The sequence below is a fragment of the Carlito syrichta genome, unplaced genomic scaffold, assembly GCF_000164805.1.
Source record: "Carlito syrichta isolate Samal-C Ts95f unplaced genomic scaffold, Tarsius_syrichta-2.0.1 Scaffold302021, whole genome shotgun sequence".
Classification (NCBI taxonomy): Eukaryota; Metazoa; Chordata; class Mammalia; order Primates; family Tarsiidae; genus Carlito; species Carlito syrichta.
Genome location: NW_007246117.1, coordinates 102,766 through 111,955, shown reverse-complemented (window position 1 = coordinate 111,955; position 9,190 = coordinate 102,766).

Below are 9,190 nucleotides of genomic sequence, written 5' to 3'. Positions count from 1 at the left end.
GGGCATTTTCTTTTCTTTTGAGTTGCAGTCTCATTCTGTTGCCCAGACTGGAGTACGGTGGCACGATCATGGCTTACCGCAACCTCGAATGCCTGAGCTCAAATAATCCTCCTGCCTCAGCCCAAGTAGCTGGGACTGCAGGCATGCACTACCATTCCTGGCTAATTTTTTGATTTTTTTGGGGGGGTGGGTAGAAACAGAGTCTCACTATGTTGCTCAGGCTGATCTCAAACTTCTGGTCTCAAGCAACTCTCCAACCTTGGCCTCCCAAAGTGCTGAGATTATAGGCATGAGCCACCATACCCAACCATAAAGAGGCAGGTTCTATTTAAATTGTACTAACTAGGCCCTGTGTGGTAGCTCACGCCTGTAATCCTAACACTCTGGAAGCAGAGGCAGGAGGATTGCTTGAGTCCAGAAGATCAAGACCAGCCTAGACAACATAGCAAGACCTCATCTCTACAAAAAAGTTTTAAAAATTAGCTGAGCATGGCAGCACACACATATAATCTCAGCAACTCAAGAGGCTAAGGTGGAAGGATCACCTGAGCCCAGGGGGTCAAGGATGCAGTGAGCCTTGAATGTGCCACTGCACTCCAGCCTGAGCAAAGAGAGCATGACTCTAACAAAAAAAAAATTATTCTAACTAACAAATATTATTTTTTAAATGATAACCTTTTTGAAATAAATTTTATGGTCAATAATAAGCTTCTTTCTGATGTTTAAAAAAAGAATTAAAATTTATTTTATTCGCTTAAACAGATAATCTACAACAGAAGAATATAGAGAAAAAAACTAAAAGCATTCAAAAATCCTAGTTCCTAGATGTGGCTATTGTAAACTATTGTACAGAGTTAGGAAGTATTTTTCCAGATGTCTCTATTGAAGTATATATCTACACATATTCTAAAATGTTAATGAACTAATGCTGAGCATGTTATTTTTGTAACCTGAGTTTTTTCATTTAGCAATGTTTTTTTGTTTCATGTCACTGAATAATTGATGTACATATTTGATATATATATATTATTTTGTGGCTGCATAGCATTCCTATCCTTGTACATGTCACAATGTATTCAAACAATCACTTCTTAAGGCTATTTCCTAGTTTTTAGGCTATAAACAACAATGTAATAACTACGTGATTTCATTTTTGCATATTTGTCTAATTAAATCCTTTCATTTTCTGACAATGGACTATGATGGATCAAAGGTTATTTACCTTTTGGGATTTCAATTTTTTTTTATTTAAATGTAGTTTCCCAAATTGCCTTCAGTAAGCTGTGTACCAATTTACTCTCATCAACACTGTATGAGAATGCCATTCCCCCACAACTTTGCATTGGCCATCTTTTCCAACTTTGTCAATATAATAGGTGTATTAGTTCTATTGCTATGTAACAAATTACCACACACTTAATAACTAAAAATACATTATCTCGCAGTTTCTGTGGATCAGAAGTCCAGCACACTTATAACTAAGTCCTCTACTTTAAGGTCACATACAAGGCTGCAGTCAAAGTGTTAGCCGGGCTGGAGTCTCATCAGAGGGTTCAACTGAAGAAGGATTTGCTTCTGAGCTCACTTATGTGGTTACTGGCAGGATTCAGTTCCTTTTGGGTTGTTGGACTGAGGGCCTTAGTTCACAGTTGTCTGTTGGACAGAGGCTGCCCTCACTTCTATACCACCTGTGCCTCCCAGCACGGCAACTAGCCTCATCAAAACCATGGGGGAGAAAGTCTGCTAGCCAGTTGGAAGTCAGGATCCTTTGTAATCTGAGCACAGAAGTGTTATTCCCTTAACTCGGGCTATTCTATTGGTTAGAAGCAAGTTACTCAGGAGAATTAGATAACACAAGGCTGTAAATACCAGAAGGCAGGGATCATTGGAAGCCATTTTGGGAGGTGCCTACCACAGTTGTACTTTGGCCTCTAGTGATTTATATCACTTCCACATGCAAAACACATTTGCCCTCTCCTAGCAGCCTCAGGGTCACTATAGCATCTTCTCAAAGTCCAGAATCTCAACGTAGAAATCAATTCCTGGTGTGGTTGAAGTGGTTTAGGTATAATTTGTTAAGTACCTCTCCTGGAGTACAGTTTCTCTGTGGACCTGTGAAACTACAGAAACACGTTTTCTTCCTCTTAGACATCCAACATACAATGATGATATGGGCAAAGAAAAACAGCTACAGCTATTCCTCTTTGAAATGGGAGATAATGAGAGGTTCAAAGGCAATGGTCAATAGCAATTCTGAAAAGTAACTCACCAAATATTAGAAGTTCTTTCATTAGGTTTCAGTGTGTCTGAAAATAATTTTCTGTGGTTCTTGACTTCATGCTCTGTGCTCTTAGTTCTACCTTCTGAGTCTCCCTTTCTTTTTCATGAAAGATGTACAAGTTTGAAGCTCAGTGGTTTTCTTTCCTTTTTCTTTTCATTTATCTGTTTGTTTATTTATTTAGGTCAGAGTCTCTTGCCCAGTCTGGGGTGCAACAGTATGATCACGGCTCACTGCAGCCTTGACCTCCTGGGCTCAGGCAATCCTTGTACCTCAAGTAGTCCCAAATAGCTGGCACTACAGGTGCATGTCACCACGCATGACTAATTTATTTTTATTTTTTTATTAATTTTTATTAATCAATATTTTTTATTATGGTTTTGTGGGGTACAGTTAAGGGTTAGGTGTACAATTACGTTTCATTCAGGCACCCTGTTGATAAGAGGTGTTTTCCCATCCCCAGACAGATATTTGCTACTGTTAATCCCATCCCCCTCCCCCCTATTTTTATTTTTTGTAGAGACTGATCTCTCTATGTTGCCCAGGTTGGTCTCGAATTCTTGGCCTCAAGTGATCCCCGGCCTTGTCCTCCCACAGTGTTGGGCTTTTAGGCATGAGCCACTGTGCCTGGCCTGAGTGGTTTTCTTATGCTGCTTTCTGCTCGTAGAATTTTGGAAGTCCAACACCTTCCCTTCATTTTCTACTTTCTCTGTCCCTTTCAGTCCAAATTTGCAGTGTTTTTGGTGACATGACTTTCTCAAAAACTTTGTGGGCCTTCTGTGGATTTCACTGGGGTTCACTCCATGGGATAAAAGTCACATCCAGAAATCTCTTCTAGGTAAGACATTTTCTACCTGGAGCTCCTGCTGAGGAACAATGTCCTTAAACATTGGGACACACTCTTAAGCTCTTTCAAGGGTCCTTTGTGTAACTGAATACTCGGATTCTTTGATCTTTCTAAGACTTTAACGAAAGGTTACATAGTCACACCCCCAACTTTTTCTCGATGCCACTTTTCCTGGCAGTGCTTAGAAGCTATTTCTGTATTAGCACCTTCTCTCATCTGAAGAGACTGAGAATTTTCAAAATCATCAAGTCCCAGCTCCTTTTGTTTCATAGTTCTTTTAATTTATTTCTCTCCTCTTGTATTTTACTACAAATATGGAGAAGAAACCTTCAACATTTTGCTTGGAAATATCCATTACTCTATATCCAAATCCATTACTTACACGTTCTGCTTTCCACAAAGTTGCAGGAGATATTTGACTCACTTTACTGCCATTACATAAAGATATCCCTTCCTCCAGTTTCTAAAAACATGCTCCTTGTTTCCTTCTGAGCTTGGGCGTGTCTGTAAAGTCCATATATCTATTTATTATTATTTTTTTACTTTAGCAGGACATCTGTTAGGAAGTGCTCTTGGAACCAATGCCAGTGGAAGGAGGAGAAGGAAGTAGAATTGGGTAGAGGGAGAACTGAGTTGAAATGCAGTACCAAGAGGACTCAACCAAACTCATAGAGTGTTCTGGGGCTGAGATGGTCCTTGTGACTTTTCCAAGTTGAGGCAAGAAGGCCAGGAATATAAACCCCTCTTTCCAGAGAGGTTTACCTCTGGAAGGAGTTATGTCCTTGGTTGAAAAAGTCTTCCTCGGTAATCTCCCCAAAAGTATGACAGCTTAGGGATGTCTCCTAGCTATACTCCCAGAGCTGGGAAATAAGTCCTTCACTCCTGAAGAGGGCTCCAGGAGTTGCACTGCAGCATTCTCTCCAACGCCCATGCCCAAATCAACTTACTGTAGCCATAATCCCTTGTATTAAGGCAGGCTCCATTGTCCTCACTAGGTTTTGTTTTGTTTTGTTGAGACTGGGTCTGGCTATGTTGCCCAGGCTGGAGGGCAGTGGCTATTCACAGGCACAATCATAGCACACTACAACCTCAAATTCAAGCAATCCTCCTGTCTCAGGTTCCAGAGCCACAGGGACTACAGGCACACACCACCATGCCCAGCCTCATTAGGTTCTGAGATTTTTGAGGATACTGTATATTTAAAGAAAAGAGTTGAGATTTAATAGAAATTTGAAGGGATGATTTTTAAATGGCTCCAGATCAATTAACCAAAAACACAGGACTTTAATAGACAAAAGAGAGCGTGGATTTCTTCCTTTACACCAGTTTCTCTACCATTTTTTCATCACCACAAGAGCCGTTTTAGTCATTTTTTTTCCTAATTACCTCCCATAAAATTTTAATGCCACATATATATTTTTGCCCCCAAGAATCAATTTTCACCACCAAGGCAAACACATAATTTACACAAGTATTTGCTAAGAGAGTCAGATTCCCTAAAGGTCAGCTCTTTGACCCATTCTCTTTTATGCAGTAAAGTCTACATGAGAAGGCACATTACAATGTGGGTGTTCTGTGTTGAGCATGAAATCAGAGCAAAGTGGGTTACATGACCTTAGTAGATACCTACTGGGTTAAGATTGTCCAATATACTTTTTCCCACTGTAAGATTATATAGCAACCCAGCAATCATGTAGTCAGGGAAGATTCCAATATTTTGTCTAGCTTCTGTGCAAACTACCGCTTTTGGCATTTAAATTTTTGTCACTTAAATTTAATCCGTTTCAGGTATACAAAAAGCAGCGATAATGTAAGGGGTCCCCTTGTACCCGTAACCTAGTTTAAGAGATGAAACATTACAGATATATTTTGCTCCCTGTGTACTACTCACTAATCCCATTTCTCTCCCAATCTCCCTAAAAATAATCACTGTCTCAAATTTGGTGTTCATTAATCCCAAGCACAATTTTCTATTCTTACTACATATGTATTTCACTAAATAAATGTAACTTTCATCTCATTATCATTTTCACAGCCTCTGTACTTTCCCTGGCCCCCACCTTGATGCTCCAATGAGGTACAACTGATAAAATCTAGTTTTTGTTCCATATAGCTTCTTAGTATAGCTTCAGATCCCCTAAATGATTTGAAAACATCCTGGCCCTTTCAGCAACACATCTATAAACTATCTTTCAGTTTGGGATTCTGAGTATACTTCTGCAGATGATTAATTTCATTATTTACTAATTCTTTCTAGATTTATTCTGAGAATAACCCTTTCCTGATCTTATCTCAAATTTTTTGCATACCTAACTACAGTTCCCTGTTTTACTGTAAAATCATCCTCCTAGGTGTAATTCTGTGACCCAGCAGTTTGCAATGGCAAGAATTACATTTTGAAGGCCCAAGCCAACATTTCTTTCAACAGCCCTCAAACATAAGATTCTTGAGTAGAAGTTAGCTTAAGGTCTGAATTCCTGTGTCTCCCACAAAATTCATATGCTGAAATCCTAAACCCCAATGTGATGGTGTATTTGGAGAAAAGGTCTTTATAGAATTAAAAATGGAGTCATAAGAGTGGGGTCCTATTTGATAAGATTAGTGTCCTTACAGGCAGTCATCAGAGTTCACTTGCTGTCTCTCTGCCACATGAGATCACAGCAAGAAAGCAGTTATCTGCAACCAGAAGAGGACCCCTACCAGAACCCAACCAGACTGCCATGCTGACTTGGACTCCCAACCTGCAGAACTGTGGGAAGAAGACAAATATCTGTTATTTAGGCTGCCAGTTTATAGTATTTTGTTATGGCAGTCCTAGCAAACAAATACATGCACTAATCCCAAGAACTGACCACACAGTATGCTGAAATAGAGGCGTAACCAAGGGTCAACAGCATTGGGATATTTGAACTCTAGTCTGAACTCAGCCACTCTGACTCTAGGGTATGACACTTAATGCTTTGAATCTCCCTTTTTCTTGTCTGTAAAATGAAAAGCTTTAAGCAACACTTCCTCGAGTCCCTTAAAACTTTCAAACTAAAAGTGTTTAATCCACATATTTTGGGCTGTGGCTCAGGCAGTTACAGAGCCAGGACTCTATTTTCAGGAAGTAATCATGAATATTCACAAAGATTTTGCTACAAGTATGTTCATGACAGAATTGTATTTAATGACAAAAAAAACCTGTAAATAATCTAGCAATCCAACAATAAAGTTACATCACAGTAGAGACAGACAATAGAATATACTGCCATTGTAAATGATGCTGTCAGTGGATATTTGTTGTACAAACCTGTTAAAATTATTTTGTTAATTAACAAGGATATAGTGTTGACAAACGTTGCTTTGAAATTATAAACAGGTAAAAACTGTTTGAAATTTCATCAGTGAGAATGAAATGTCCCACTCTTGCTGGGATCTGAGCTCTGTGAGTCACTTTTTAAGTACCGTTTTTGAACTGCTTTATTGAAGTATAGTTTACACAAATCAAACTATAATACTTAAGGTCAACAACTTAATACATTTTGAAATACATATATACCAGTAAATCCATCACCACAATCAATAATGAACATCACCATCACTCCCAAGATTCCTGGTACTCCTTGTGATCCCTCCCTTCCATTCACACCTCCTTACTCCCACCCCATATCCCCAAGGAACCACTAATTTGCATTCTGTCACTACAGATTAGTTTGCATTTTCTAGTTTTATGTAAATGGAATCATGCTCTTTTTTTAATCTGGCATATTTCACTCAGGATAATTATATTGAGATTCATCCACAATGTTGTATACATGTATAGTTCCTTTTAACTTGAATACTATCCATTGTATTGGTCACTCCTAGAAAATAATCCTCATTTCCAACCCAGGTGCAGAGCTTCAGGCAAGGGGTTTCAGACACATCTTAATTGTGTCACTGATAAGTCACAGAATACTTAAGCCATATCTGATATTAGCTCCTTTACATACAGTCTTGCTTTGCTTTGAAATCTTTCAAAGCACTGCTTAATTTAAGCTTTATCCAAACTCCATCCTGGGTAAAGTGCAGACCCTCTCGCTCCTATTCCCTTTAATAAATCTGTCTTTCTTAATTCAAAAAAATAAATAAATAATAAACTCCATCCTTCTGCAAATGAATAAACATAACTTTGCAGGACTATAGGTTTGTTTCTTGTGGGCTTTATCAGACAGGCTTTATCAACCGACACGAATGCCCACAACCACATTAAGTGAAAAACAATAAGGAGTGTACCACCCCATTTTTGCCTTTAATATAAAATATAAATACATGGAAAGATAAGAAAGTTATATATGAAAAATGAGTTTATCTGCATTACCAAATTCAGTAAATATATTTTTGTTTTCTATTTTTAAGACTTAAGGATAAGCCGGGCTTGGTGGCTCAGCCTGTAATCCCAGCACTTTGGGAGGCTAAGGTGAGTGGATTGCCTGAGCCCGCAGGTTCGAGACCCACTTGGGCAACTTGGCGAGACCTCATCTCTACAATAAATCAAAAATTAGCCGGGCGTGGTAGCGCGCGCCTGTAGTTCCAGCTACTTGGAAGGCCGAGGCGGAAGGATCACTGGAGCTCAGCAGGTCGAAGCTGCGGTGGCCGGGAGCAGCCACTGCACTCCAGTCTGGGCGACAGAGTGAGACTCCAACTCAAAAAAAACAAAAAAAAAACCAAACAAACAAACAAAAGAAGACTTAAGGATAGTCACAGGAAAAAAAAGACTGATTTTACTGAATCAATACCTGCAAAGTTGCCAATAAGACCGCCAAACCCTACTGCTATTATTGTAATTCATAAAGCCACAGGTATTAATCTAGAATGGTCAGTGGAACTTCTTAAGAAAATCACGACCCCCCTATGTCTCTGGAACCAAAACATATTCATAGCATTACAAGTTTATTCCGCCAATATCAAAAAGAAGTTTGGAACTTTCAGAGTTAAAACAGATCCCAATGACATTTTCTATTTTTGGCCTTGTAATCTAGTCTTTAAGCTTGTATAAAGCTTAGCAGGTGTAGTAGTTTATTATAATTCTTTACAAAATTTCCACCCATTAATCACAATATGCATCACAACACTGCTGCAAAATACTCAATACATTTTAGGCATCGGGTGTTTATTAATATTACCCCGTTGTATTGTTAGAAAGTCTGTATTTAGTTCACTTAAGGCACTTTCCATGCTAATTATCATTTAATGGTAAAACACAGAGTTTCCTTTAAACAAAATGGAACTTAAAAACCCCAAGGCAGCCTCCAAACATTACATTTGCTTTGCAATTAAGGCAATTCGTTTCCTTCTAACGCTGCATCTCCAAAGATGGTCAACACACAGCATATAAAAATAGCATGTTTTGGAACTCCCCTTGCGGTGTTGTGTAAAAGCTTAAAATAAAACCTAAGGAGAAAGCCACCTCCACATGTAAATACAAGCCAATGTGTTTCCTCCTATTTCTTATTAGAGCTACAAATTAGTAGAAAAAGAATAGCGCCGCCCACGGGCTTTCAACTTTGAATTCTGGGGACTAACAACGAGAGCACGAGTGAATGGGCGACGCGAGCTCGCCCTTGCCAGGCTGGCAAACGACAGGCAAACGCAATAGGTTGGTGGGCTCCAAAGAGAAATAACCAACCAATTTGTGAATTAAACCCTGGCCCTGGGAGAAGAGTGCCCCGCTTCAGACCCCACTGAGCTCATTCTGGAAGCACCCAGCGGACTGGTGCCTCCAGGTAGAAAAAGTTGCTTCCGCTCCCGAAAAACAGAAGGAAAAGCCCGACACGTGCTAGGACGACTTTGACCTAGACCCATGACCCGGCTCCTAGTGCTTCACGCCCCGCCCTCCACCAGAGCCCCTCCCCTGCCCTCATTCAGAGTGCCACGTCTCCCAACTCGGCGCCACCAGCCACCGGGGCTCCTCCACTTAACCCCTCCCAGCCTCGCGTCCACAGTCGCCCGTCAGTCCCCGAGCTCCGCGTCTCAACCAGGCGTGGACGCGCCACGGCCGCGCCCACGTGACGCCCACGCCCCGCCCACCCGCGCCCACGTGA